This window comes from Mobula birostris, chromosome 5, assembly GCF_030028105.1.
Source record: "Mobula birostris isolate sMobBir1 chromosome 5, sMobBir1.hap1, whole genome shotgun sequence".
Lineage (NCBI taxonomy): Eukaryota > Metazoa > Chordata > Chondrichthyes > Myliobatiformes > Myliobatidae > Mobula > Mobula birostris.
In genome coordinates this window covers 193,574,153-193,588,023 of record NC_092374.1, presented here as the reverse complement: position 1 = coordinate 193,588,023, position 13,871 = coordinate 193,574,153, and positions in this window count along the sequence as shown.

The following is a 13,871-nucleotide window of genomic DNA, read 5'->3' as shown; positions in this document are numbered from 1 at the left end:
TCTGTCTGAGCAGGAACCTTCCTGACCTAACAGGGAAGAGAAGCACATGTTAGAGCATTGAAATTCATTTTTGAAATGAATGACAATCTTAAAGAGGATGCAGGAGAAACATGGTAGAGATGAAATTATCTTAATTGACATTTAAAAACAAAGCTTTTCACTGATGTACCTATCTAATGGCCTCTTGAACAACTATCATATCTAGTTCCTCATTTACTGCTGAGAGTTGGCTGCAGTTACCCACCACACCAAGGCTCCCGGGCAGGAGGCACCAGAGCTTTAGACCCGACACCACCAGGTTCAGCAGCAGTTATTACCCTACAACCATCAGGCTCCCGAACCAGGGTTCCAAAATAAGTCTCCAGATTCTTTGCGTTAAGATCACCAATTTCAAAATGTTAATGTCGCGTAGCCATCTTGAACAATACCCTTGTTTCGGGGAACAGACACAACCACTTCCTCTGGCATCTCCTTCCATCTATTGATTCTTGGTTCTATCAATTTGTTGTGAGATCACGGTCTGTGTACAGGGAATCATTACCGCTGGTGTAGAAGGTGTTTGTACAAATAATCCACTGTTATTAGCAACTAAAATAGACATCAACGTTTAAGGGTTGAGAGGGATAATAAATCAGCGATGATAGAATGCCGGAGAAGACTCGGTGCGCCGAATAGGCCAAGTCAGCAACAATATTTTATGCTCTGAAACATCTCTCTCTCTCTTTCTCTCTGTCTGTCTGTCTGTCTCTGTCTCTCTCTCTGTCTCCCCCCCCCCACCCCCGCAATCTCTATCTTCAATACATATCTCTCAAACCATTTCCACGGTGGACAGTCGACGTTTCAGGTCGAGACCCTTGATTTGTTCTCGTCTCGCCGGAATCGTCGACTGTTCGTTTCTCTCCACAGATGCTGACTGAACCGCTGAGTTCCTCTACCAGTTGCATTTTTTTTCTCTCTTTTCTTATTCCGAGATTGTCTCATGATTATACTCAGTTGCTCATTGAATTATAACCTTGACACCTATCCCGTAAGACGGACATCAGCCTTACCGGGTGAACGGGGTAGAGCACCCGTCGCCTTCGCTTCTTGCCTGGGACTTTGGGTTTCTGCTCGATGATGGGCTCGAAATTGAAGATCAGAGGCTGATTCTTGGTGTAGGAGACGGGGGCCACTCCCGGTCGCTCGGTGTACCCTCTGGCCAAGCACATAGTGAGACTTCTATAAACTTTCCAAAATAATTAGAAATGTTGCAAATGAATTAACGACATGCACAGCCCTGTGTTCGAAATGCAATCACTCCCTCCTCCCGCTGTCTGGTTATAGATAGCAGGGTTGGGGCGGGGCCGTGGATGTCACCTACCACACTCTGTCCTGGTTGGGTCTGCTTTACATGCAGAGTTTGATTCATGTTTTCCGGTATCAACCGAATGATCGCGGAGGCGCAGCGGGTAGTGGGGCTGGCTCGCAGCTGCAGGCAGCCCAGTTCGATTCCGACCCCCGGGAATATCCGTGTGTATTTCACACGTTCTGCTCGAGTCTAATCTCCCCCGGGAGTCCCGGTTTACCCCGGCATCCCGAAGGCGCGGGTTGGAGGGCAGATTGCCCAAATGTGTAATTGTGAATGGGGGAGAACTGTTTGAGGGGAAGTTAAGTTTTGTATAGTCAGATAATTCATCTATATAGAAACATTGACCCCTACCCTTATTACATACACTGTGACACCAGAACTTTACATTCTGTTTAGAAAGATTCAAGAGTATTTGTGCTTTTTCTTTTGGGGGTGGGGATGCACATCTCTTATGTTTATGATATTCTTGCAAATGTTGTTTATCTGATGCTCTGTGCTGGTGATGCTGCTGCAGGTAATGTTTTCATTGCACCTGGGCACGTGACAATGAACTTCACTTAATTTTAATTCCAGCAAGTAAACACTGGCATCCTGTCGCGCTTATCTCAATAATACCAAATGCTTTGAGAGGCTGGTGAAGGACTATATCTGCAGCTTGCTATCACTCTACAATTCGCCTACCGACACAATTGATCGACAGATGATATAATAGCCACAGCTGTACACACCGTCCTTACACATCTGGAGAAGAAGGATGCTTATGTGAGACTACAGTTCAGCTTTCAACGTCGTAATTCCCACCAGGCTCGAATAGAAGCTCTGAGACCTTGGCTTTCACCCTGCCTTGTGTAGCTGGATCCTGGACTTCCTGTCAGATTGCCAGTGGGTGGTAAGAGTGGGCTCCCTCACCTCTGCCCCTCCGACCCTCAACACAGGTGCTCCTCAGGGCTGTGTACTAAGCCCCCTCCTTTACTCTCTGTGTCACCGCCCACAGCTCCAATCTTCTAATTGAATTTGCTGACAACACTACACTGACTGGCCTTATCTCAAATAATAATGAGGCAGTCTACAGGGGAGAAGACATCTCTCTGACACAGTGGTGTCAAGAAAACAACCACTCCCTCAATGTCATAAAAACAAAGGAGCTGATTGTGGACTACAGGAGGAATGGAGAAAGGCTAACCCGAATTAACATCAATGCATCAGGGGTTATGAGGGTAAACAGCTTTAAGTTCCTTGGCATAAACATCACAGAGGATCTCATTTGGTCTGTAGGTACTGGCTGTGTGGTGAAAAAACACAACAGCGCCTCTTTCAGCTCAGACAGTTGAAAAAGTTTGGTATGGGCACCTAAATCTTAAGAATTTTCAAAAGGGGCACAATTGAGAGCATCCTGACTGGCTGCATCACTGCCTGGTATGGGAACTGTACTTCCCCCAATCGCAGGACTCTGCAGAGAGTGGTGCGGACAGCCCAGCGCATCTGTAGATGTGAACTTCCCACTATTCAGGACATTTACAAAGACAGGTGTGTAAAAAGGGCCTGAAGGTGCGTTGGGAACCTGAGTCACCCCAACAACAAACTGTTCCAGCTGTTACCACCTGGGGAACGGTACTGCAGCATAAAAGCCAGGACCAACAGGTTCTGGGACAGCTTCTTCCACCGGGCCATCAGATTGATTAATTCACGCTGACACAATTGTATTTCTATGTTATATTGACTGTCCAGTTGTACATAGTATTTATTATAAATTACTGTAAGATACATTTTGCACATTGAGATGGAGACGTAAGGTAAAGATTTTTACTCCTCATGTATATGAAGGATAAAAGTAATAAGGTCAAGTCCATTCACTAGAGGGAATTCAATTTAATAGACCCACAGCTATCATGCATTCCTCGTGTGATAACTCTTTCATTCCCAGAATCACCCCTATGAACCTCCTCTGAACCCTCTCCAATGCTGGCACATCTTAGATGAGGAGGCCAAAACTGCTCAAGGTGAGGCCTCACCAGTGTCTTGTAAAGCCTCAGCAGCACATCCTGCTCTTGTATTCTAGGCCTCTTGAAATGAATGCTAACATTGCTTTTGCCTTCCTCACCACCAACTCAGCCTGCAAGTTAACCTTTAGGTTTTTCTGCACAAGGAGTCTGAAGACTCTTTGTATCCCAGTTTTTCTTTTTGGATTTCTCCTTGTTTATAAAATAGTGTGCACATTTATTTCTACCAGCAAAGTGCATGACAATGCACTTTCCAGCATTACCATTCTGCAATCCCGTCTCCCTCAGATCCCATCGTCAGCTCCTGGGTCCTCAGAGGCTCCAGCTTTCTCTCACCCCAACCCTCCCCTCTCCATTGACACCACCAGCCTCCCCTCTCCCCCCTCCCCCCTCTGATCCCAACTCTCATCAGTGCCGGGTCTTTACCATCCCCTCCGACATTCAACTGTCTGAGGCAGAACGCTCTGTCCTCAGTAAGGGCCTCACCTCTGTCCTCCTTCTCCCACACCTCAGTGAGTTCTGTGTTCGCCATGATACGGAACTCTTCTTCCGCTGCCTCCATCTCTGAGCCTACTTCTTCGGCAAGGACTCTTCCACCCCCACCGATGACCCCTTCTCCCATCTTCAACCCTCCTCTTCTTTATGGACATCCCGCTCTGGTCTTCTGCCTGCTCTGGATCTCTTTATTGCTAACTGCTGATGGGACATCAACCGTCTCGACTTCACCGTACCTTGTTCCCATTCCAACCTTACTCCTTCCGAACGCTCTGCTCTCCACTCCTTCTGCACTAATCCTAACCTTACTATTAAACTCACCGGTAAGGGGGGTGCTGTTGTAGTCTGGCGTACTGACCTCTACCTTGCCGAGGCACAGCGACAACTCATGGATACCTCCTCTTATTTACTCCTCGATTGTGACCCCACTAAGGAGTACCAGGCCATTGTCTCCCACATCATCACTGACTTTATTTGCTCAGGGGATCTCCCATCCACTGCTACCAACCTTATAGTTCCCACACCTCGCACTTCCCGTTTCTACCTCCTACCCAAGATCCACAAACTTGCCTGTCCTGGCAGACCTATTGTCTCAGCTTGCTCCTGCCCCACCGAACTCGTTTCTGCATACCTCGACATGGTTTTATCCCCCCCTTGTTCAATCCCTTCCTACCTATGTTCATGACACTTCTCATGCTCTGAAACTTTTCAATGATTTTAAGTTCCCTGGCCCCCACCGCTTTATTTTCACCACGTTCACCAGCAACTTTGATGTGTGTTGCTTGTACTTAATTTACCGCTTTCTTGCCCATTCTCCTAATCTATCGAAGTCCTTCTGCAATCTACCAGTTTCCTGAACACTCTTGGCTCCTTCACCAATCTTCATATCATCCATAAATCTGGTAACAATGCTACCTATTCCATCCTTTAAATCATTGATATACCGCATGAAAAGGAGCAGCCCCAACACCGACCCCTGCGGAACACCGCTAGTCACTGGCAGCCAACCAGGAAAGGAACCCTTTATTCCCACTTGTTGCCTGCTCCCAATCAATCAATGCTGTAACCATGCCAGTGCATTTCCTGTAATACCATGGGCTCTTAACTTGATAAGAGGCCTCACATGTGACATAATTCTGGAACCCCTCCTATCCCAGTTATTCTTTCTTCTCCCCCACCTAGTCAGCAAGAGATACAAAACTTTCAATCCATGTAAAATCCGGTTCATCGATGACCTTTGTCCTGCTGTTGTAACAGTGTTGAACAGAACCCTTGTACTATAAATATGAAGTCTTGATCTTCTAATCACCCTCGTCATAGTCCTTGCACTTTATGTGTCAATTTTTATTGCATTCTCTCTGTAACTGTAACACTGTTTTCTTCCCCTTTTTTACCACCATATCATAGTTACGTATCTTATAACCTGTCAACTTGAGAAGCAAAACAAAAACATTTAACTTACTGTATCTTGGTACATCTGACAATAGTAAAATTTCTCTCAATGTTTAAAGGCTGTAGGACCCTGGAGTGTGGTCTTTCTTCACAGAGCCTTTGCATTGGCTGCTCCGAGCTCCAGTGCATCCCTCAGCACATAGATTAATAATATCTAACCATTCTCTCCCACACAGGCCTCCATTGTTCTACTATCCATTTGACTCCTTAAGAGTTTCATAAATGTCCCCAATGTATCTGCCTCCACCATGACACCTGGCAGCACGTTCAATACACCCACCACTCTGTGTTAAAAACTTACCTCTGACATCCACTCTTATACTTTCCTCCAAACAACTTTAAATGATGCCCCCACCTATTATCCATTTCTGTCCTGAAAATAATTGTCTCTGGGCTCTCCACTTTGTCCCTGCCTCTTATCATCCTTTACACTTCAATCAAATCACTTACACAGACCGAAGACAAACAAGAGAAAATCTGCTGATGTTGGACATCCAAGCAGCACCTGCAAATTACTGGAGGAACTCAGCAGGCCAGGCAGCATCTATGGAAAAGAGTACAGTTGATGTTTCGGGTCGAGAGGGCAAGAGGAATGCAGTGACGGGAACTGTATGGTCATGTACATTGGTAGAAGGAAAAAATGTACAGACCCTTTGGCAGGACTGAAGGGAAAAGGCTGAGGAGTGGATTTAAAGGGTGGGGGAGAGGAGAGAGAAACACAAGGAGATACATGGCTGTGGTAGCGGGACTGGGTGAACATTAAGTTCTTGAACTTCCACTAATGTCCCCCTTGCACCATCACCATTCCCCATCACCTTTTCCCTCTCTCACCTTATCTCCTCGCCCACCCATCGCCTCCCCCAGTTCTTGTCCCCCCTTTTCTTTCTCCTGTCCTCCACAATCAGACTCCCCCTTCTCAAGCCCTGCACCGCTTTCACCAATCAACTTCCTTGCAAACACACAATTGACAATGAGGTAGACAATAACTTTATATTTTTATTTAGAGATACACTGTGGAACAGGCTCTTTCTGCCCAACAAGCTGCACTGCCCAGCAACCCACCTATTTAATCCTAGCCTCATTACTGTGGTATTTACAAAGACCAGCTGACCTGCCAACCGGTACTTATTTTGACTGTGGTGGGAAACCAGAGCACCGAGGGGAAGTCCATGTTCTCACAGGAAGGACACAAAATCTCCTAAGGCATCGAGAAGTTTAGACAGAGTCCATCGAGGGGAGACTGGTTCCTGTGACAGGCTGAACTGTGTCCTCAGAACTCTGCAGTTTCTTATGGTCACATGCAGCTGGGATAGCCGCTGCCTCACCCCCCCCCCCCATAGACCTCGGTTCGATCTCAACCTTGGGTGCTGTCTGTGTGTGGGATTGTAAGCTGTTACTGTGACCGCATGGGTTCCCTCGGGTGCTGCAGTTTCCACCCCAGTCCGAAAAATGTTGATCCCTTTCCTAGTGTGCGTATGGGTGAGGGGTAGCGGGGACAGAGCTGGTTTAAATACGGAGAGAATGGGATTGTAAATTGCTGGTTAATTGTCAGAACAGGATCAATGGGCTGAAAGGCCTGTTTCTGTGTCGAGTGACTGGTAGGGAAGGTGAGCTCAGAACAGAAAATATAGAACGTACAGTACAGGAACAGGCTATTCGGCCCACAGTGTCTATACTGAACACAATGCCAGTTCTGAAGCAGCCAGATATTCGGGTGGAGTTTAGGATAATGAAGGGAGTGTGGGAACCCAGTGAGTTAGGAGTGAGATCGGCCAGCAAAAGCGGCTGTGTCAGTTGCCATTGCACAGGGACATCCCTTTATCGGGTCACAGACATCAGAATTGCATTTTACGCTAATCAAGATTCAATGATTCAACATCAGACAAACTGATACACATGTTATGTGTACAAAACCATAGCTGGGCGAGACCGAATGTGTTTCAGTCGACGGGCTGATACTAGTGGGGTATCGTTACACGTGGACTGGTTCATTTTCAGAGCCCAGCTGGGAATACTAGCTGGCATCGCGGGCCAAAGAGGGACTCCCGCAGATCTCTCCCCACCAGCCGGTGGATGCAGTGAGCTTCGGCACCAGTCGATGCAGTTGAGAAGAAGATGTCACCAGGCCAAGCCTGGTCTCTGGGTCTGCTCGCCTCCACTGGACCGAGGCCGGGCTTGTCCTCAGTCACACAGTACACTTGTAGGATGACCACGGAGAGGAAGATGAGCAACAGCCTCTTGGCCACGTCTGTCTGAGCAGGAACCTTCCTGACCTAACAGGGAAGAGAAGCACATGTTAGAGCAGAGTATTGTCATTCATTTCAAACACTAACTTCAATCTTAAAAGCATGCAGAAGAAACATGGTAGAGATGAAATTATCTTAATTGATGTTTAAAAACAAAGCTTTTCACTGACCTTGGGATGATGTTACAATAATAAACCAATACACTAAATTAGAGAACAGTACAGCACAGGAACAAGCCCTGAGCACGACCTGGATGCGAGGGTGGGAGGGTGGGCTGGCAAGTTTGCAGACGACACAAAGGTTGGTGGTGTTGTGGATAGTGTGGAGGATCGTCAAAGATTGCAGAGGGGCATTGATAGGATGCAGAAGTGGGCTGAGAAGTGGCAGATGGAGTTCAACCCGGAGAAGTGTGAGGTGGTACACTTTGGAAGGACAAACTCCAAGGCAGAGTACAAAGTAAATGGCAGGATACTTGGTAGTGTAGAGGAGCAGAGGGATCTTGGGGGACATGTCCACAGATCGTTGAAAGTTGCCTCACAGGTGGATAGGGTAGTTAAGAAAGCTTATGGGGTGTTAGCTTTCATAAGTCGAGGGATAGAGTTTAAGAGTCGCGATGTAATGATGCAGCTCTATAAAACTCTGGTGAGGCCACACTTGGAGTACTGTGTCCAGTTCTGGTCACCCCACTGTAGGAAGGATGTGGAAGCATTGGAAAGGGTACAGAGGAGATTTACCAGGATGCTGCCTGGTTTAGAAAGTATGCATTATGATCAGAGATTAAGGGAGCTAGGGCTTTATTCTTTGGAGAGAAGGAGGATGAGAGGAGACGTGATAGAGGTATACAAGATAATAAGAAGAATAGATAGAGTGGATAGCCAGCGCCTCTTCCCCAGGGCACCACTGCTCAATATCAGAGGTTATGGCTTTAAGGTAAGGGGTAGGAAGTTCAAGGGGGATATTAGAGGAAGGTTTTTTACTCAGAGAGTGGTTGGTGCGTGGAATGCACTGCCTGAGTCAGTGGTGGAGGCAGATACACTAGTGAAGTTTAAGAGACTACTAGACAGGTATATGGAGGAATTTAAGGTGGGGGCTTATATGGGTTTGAGGGTTGACACAACATTGTGGGCCGAAGGGCCTGTACTATGCTGTACTATTTATTCTATTCTATTCTAATGCCAAATTAAACAGGTCCCTTCTGCCTGCACCTCACCCATTTCCTTCCACTCTCTGCATTTTCATGTGTCTATCTAATGGCTACTTGAATAACTCTATGATATCTACTTCCACCTTTACCCCTGGCAGTACATTCCAGGCACCCACCACTCTGTGTGCGGATGGGACCTGTACCTGATCCTGGTGGTGGGGGACCTGAGGCTCTTGGGCAGGAGGTACAAGAGCTTTAGGTCCCCCACCACTGGGTTCAGCAGCAGTAATTATCCAACAACCATCTGAACCAAAGTGGGTAATTTCACTCACCTTAACGTTGAACTGACTTCAGTACCTACGGACTCATTTTCAATTAACTCTACAACTCATGTTCTCAGTATTATTTACTTACTTTTTATCACTTGTTCAATTTGTCTTCTTTTGCACATTGGTTGTTTGTCTGTCTTGCCTTGTGTATAGTTTTGCATTGTATTTCTTTATTTTCCTGCAGCAGTATGCAAAACACTGAATTTCAGGGTGTGCTGACATTTATGGACTTGGATAATAAATTTACTTTAACTTTGAAACATCCTGTGCATCCCCTTAAAAATGTGCCCCTCACCTTAAAGCTGTGCCCTTTAGTATTGATACCCTGGGGATAACTATCTGGCAATATACAGTGGCATGCAAAAGTTTGGGCACCCCTGGTCAAAATTTCTGTTACTGTGAATAGCTAAGTGAATAAAAGATGAACTGATTTCCAAAAGGCATAAAGTTAAAGATAACATTTATTTAATATTTTAAGCAAGAAAACTTTTTTTATTTCCATCTTTTACAGTTTCAAAATAACAAAAAAGCAAAAGTTTGGGCACCCTGCATGGTCAGTATTTAGTAACACCCCCTTTGGCAAGTATCACAGCTTGTAAACACTTTCTATCGCCAGCTAAGAGTCTTTCAATTCTTGTTTGTGGGATTTTCACCCATTTTTCTTTGCAAAAGGTTTCTAGTTCTGTGAGGTTCTTGGGCTGACTTGCATGTACTGCTCTTTTGAGGTCTATCCACAGATTCTCGATGATGTTTAGGTCGGGGGACTGTGAGGGCCATGGCAAAACCTTCAGCTTGCACCTCTTGAGGTAGTCTATCGTGGATTTTGAGGTGGCGCAGCGGGTAGTGGGGCTGCCTGCAGCTGCAGGAAATATTGTGTGTATTTCGCGAGTTGGAAGGCGAATAGGCCTTCGTACACAGCCTCATATGTGACATAATCAAGGACCCCCTCCCATAGTCCCATCCCAGTTATTCTCCCTTCTCACCCCGCCTATTGAGCAAGAGATATAGAATGTTCATGCCATGTAACACCCAGCTCATCGACAACTTTTATCCTGCAGTAGTAACAGGTTTGGGAGGACTTCTTGCACAATAAAGATGAAGTCTTGATCTTCCAATCGACATCTTTATGGTCCTTGCACTTTATTTATCAATTTTCATCACACTTGGTGCACCCTATGGTGCATTGATATCAAATGCAAAGAATCTAAGGGCACGTTCAAATTCCTTTAGCCCCCTGAGGGAGTAGAAACATCAGTGAGCTTTCATGGCTGTGACATCAACACGGCTGGACCAAGACAGGCTATTTGTGATAGTGGAACTTGAAGCTCTCAACTATCTCAAATTCACACTGGTGATGTAGACAGGATCATGTGCACCAGCCTCTTCCTGAAGACAATGACCAGCTCTTTTGTTTTGCTGACTTTCAGGAGAAGGATGCTGCCATGATGCATGTCACTACACAATCTCCTTCCTGTAGTCCGACTCTGTAGAGAATGTCTGCTTGGTGTCAGCGATCGCAGAACCCAGACCCGAGATAGGCACCAGTTGCCTAAACAAACCTCCACCACCTGCTCCCTTGGCTTCATGAGACCGTGATCTGGGGGCTAAGCAGGTGCTACATTTGCCCAAGGGCTAGCAGGGGGAATGACCGCCTTACACCTGCTTTGATAGAGACGTACCTCCACCTTGTCACTGCCCAGAAGAAGACAATGATACAACACCTCTTACTTCTTGTCAAGAAGTAAGTACATGTTTGGCACAGTATTGTGGGCTGAAGGGCCTGTATTGTGCTGTACAATTTCTATGTTTCTAAGAACAATCAGGGTCATGGACCACGGTCAACCATTTCATACGACATGGCGCATTATGATGATGAAGATATAAGTGGGGTAGAACCAGGGCATTACCAAATGTTGACTACCAGGGAACACTGCCAGGGGTAATGGTGAGACAGATACATCAGTGGCATCTAAGAGAGCCTTAGATAGGCAAATGGATGAGAGGCAAATGAGAGGCCGTGTAGGAGGAAAGCTCGGCCCATTTGGCTCAATTCTCTAAACAAATACCTCTGATCCATGTAGTTATTCAAATCCCTACTTAATTGTTATTGTTCCAACCACCTGCACTTCCTCAGACAGCTTGTTCAGATGTGCACCAACCTATGTGAGATGAAATTGTCCCTTTAGTCCCTTTTAAATCTCTCACCCTGAACCCCGGCTCTCTTATTTTCAGTTCCCCTTGCCGGAGAAAAAACACTGTGTATTCAACTTCATAATTTGATACTTCTCTATAAGACCACCCCCTCATCTCCTGTGTTCCAAGGAATAAAGTACAAGCCTACACTATCTCATCCAATAATTCGTTCCACAGTGTCTACCCAAGGGAATACAAGGTGCTGTTCCTCTAGTTTGTTTTAGCCTTCCTTTCTCAGTGGGGGTGGCCGAGGATGGATATATCAGTGTGGGAATGCAGTCCAGATGAAGTGGCTCGATTGTTCATTTCCCTTTGTTGATGCTGCCTAACCTGCTTAGCCTTTCTGACGTTTATCGTCTGGCTCCAGATTCCGAAGGCCTTTGACAAGGTACCACACATGAAGCTGCTAAGTAAGAAAAGAGCCCATGATGTTACAGAAAAGGTACCAGACAGAAGATTGGCTGTCCAGTGGAGGCAAAAAGTGGGAATAAATGTGCCCCTTTCTGGTTGGTTGCTGTGGCTGCTGGTGTCCAGCAGGGTTGGTGTTGGAACCATTTATTTTCACGTTATATATCAATGACCTGGATGATAAAATCGATTGCAATGTGACCACGTTTGCGGATGATACAGAGATAGGTGGAGGGGCAGCCCGTGTTGAGGAAGCAGGTAGTCTGCAGAAGGGCTTGGACAGATGAGAAGAAGTGGCAAATGGAATGCAGTGTAGGGAAGTGCATGCTCATGCGCGTTGGTAGAAGGAATAAAGGCATAGTATATTTTTCAAATGTGGACCAAATTGAGAAGTCGGAGATTCAAAGTGTCTTTGGAGTCCTGGTGCAGGACTGAGCCAGCAGGAAGGAAATGTTATGCAATGCCTGCATTAAATTGACGGGAACTAAAATACAAACAGAATTATGTAATGTTGAGGCTTTATAAGGAATTGGTCAGGCCATATCTGAAGTATTGTGGCAGTTTGGGGCCATAACCTAGAAAAGATGCGCTGGCATTGGAGACGGTCCAGAGGAATTTCATGAGAATTATCCCGACAGTGAAAGGGTTGAAGTGTGAGGAGCGTTTGATGTCTCTGTGCCTGCACTCACTGGTGCCTAGAAGAAATATGAGTGGGATGGAATCTTAATAAACCGGTTGAACATTAAAAGGCTTAGAGAGTGTGGACCTGGAGAGGACACAGCCAACAGTAGGAAAGATCAGTTTGACCAAACAGGGAAGATTGAACAGACCAGACATGCAGCTGCTAGTTATTAAAAAAGTGAGAGAGGACTTGATTGAACATGGGTGATTATTCTTGGTTTAATATGGCCAAATAAATCATGATAGAGTGAAAAGCATTTGTGTACTGTGCCATCCTGACAGATCATACGAAACACAAGTACATCCGGGGAGCAATCCACAAAGTCTGCAGGAGATAGTGTCGCAGTTACAGAGTAAGTGCAGAAGTGGAATAACCTGTAAAACAAGATAGATTGGGAATTCAAGACATGCATTTTGACAGAATTAGATTAGATTAGATTAGATTATGAGGACATGCAGTCCTCTTTTATTGTCATTTAGTAATGCATGCATTAAGAAATAATACAATGTTCCTCCAGAATGATATCACAGAAACACAAGACAGACCAAGACTAAAACTGACAAAAACCACATAACTATAACATATAGTTACAACAGTGCAAAGCAATACCGCAACTTGATGAAGAACAGACTATGGGCACGGTAAAAAAAAGTCTCAAAGTCTCTCGAAAGTCCCATCATCTCACGCAGATGGTAGAAGGAAGAAAAACTCTTCCTGCCATGAGCTTCCAGCGCCGCAAACTTGCCGATGCAGCATCCTGGAAGCACCCAACCACAGCCGACTCTTGAGTCCATCCAAAAACTTCGAGCCTCCGACCAGCCCTCCAAAACTGAGCACCGAGCACCATCTCTGTCGAGCGCTTCGACCCCGGCCCCAGCAGCAGGCAATAGGCAAAGCCGAGGATTTGGGGCCTTCCCCTCTGGAGATTCTCGATTGCACAGTAGCAGCGGCAGTGAAGCAGGCATTTCAGAAGTTTCTCCAGATGTTCCTCCATGCTTCTCACATCTGTCTCCATCAAATCAGGATTGTGCACGGTACCTACCCTCAAGTTCGATACCATTTCATAACGGCTGCGTGTGCTGCGTCGCATCGCCATCTTCTCCTCCCCTCCCCTGAATTAATGTGGAGTTGGTTTCTCCTGTGGAGGAATCTAGAACTGTATGAAAATAAGCTGTTGTTCTTTTAACGCAGATGAAACACAATTTGTTTCTCAGACAGCTGTGAGTCTTTGTCTTCCTCAAAGTCTGGTAGAAACAGAATCTTTGCTTTTAAGTGAGATTGATATTCTGATAGTGGCGTAGGCGGGTAGGCTGAAGTGTACCATTGTGATGATAATCAGATCAACTGTGCATAGAGCAGCCGTCTCTGTTCAATATGTCTTTATGCAGAACGAGCTGCTGGAGGAAGTGGTCAGGATGGTTCATTAATTATATTTCACCAGCTTTTGGAGGGTTCACAGATGGATATGAGAAAAACTTGGCAAACGGACATAGCTTTGGTGGGCATTCTCCTCTGACCTCTCACCTCTCATCACAAAGGATTTTTTTTGCCAACAAAACTGTAATTCACTGGAT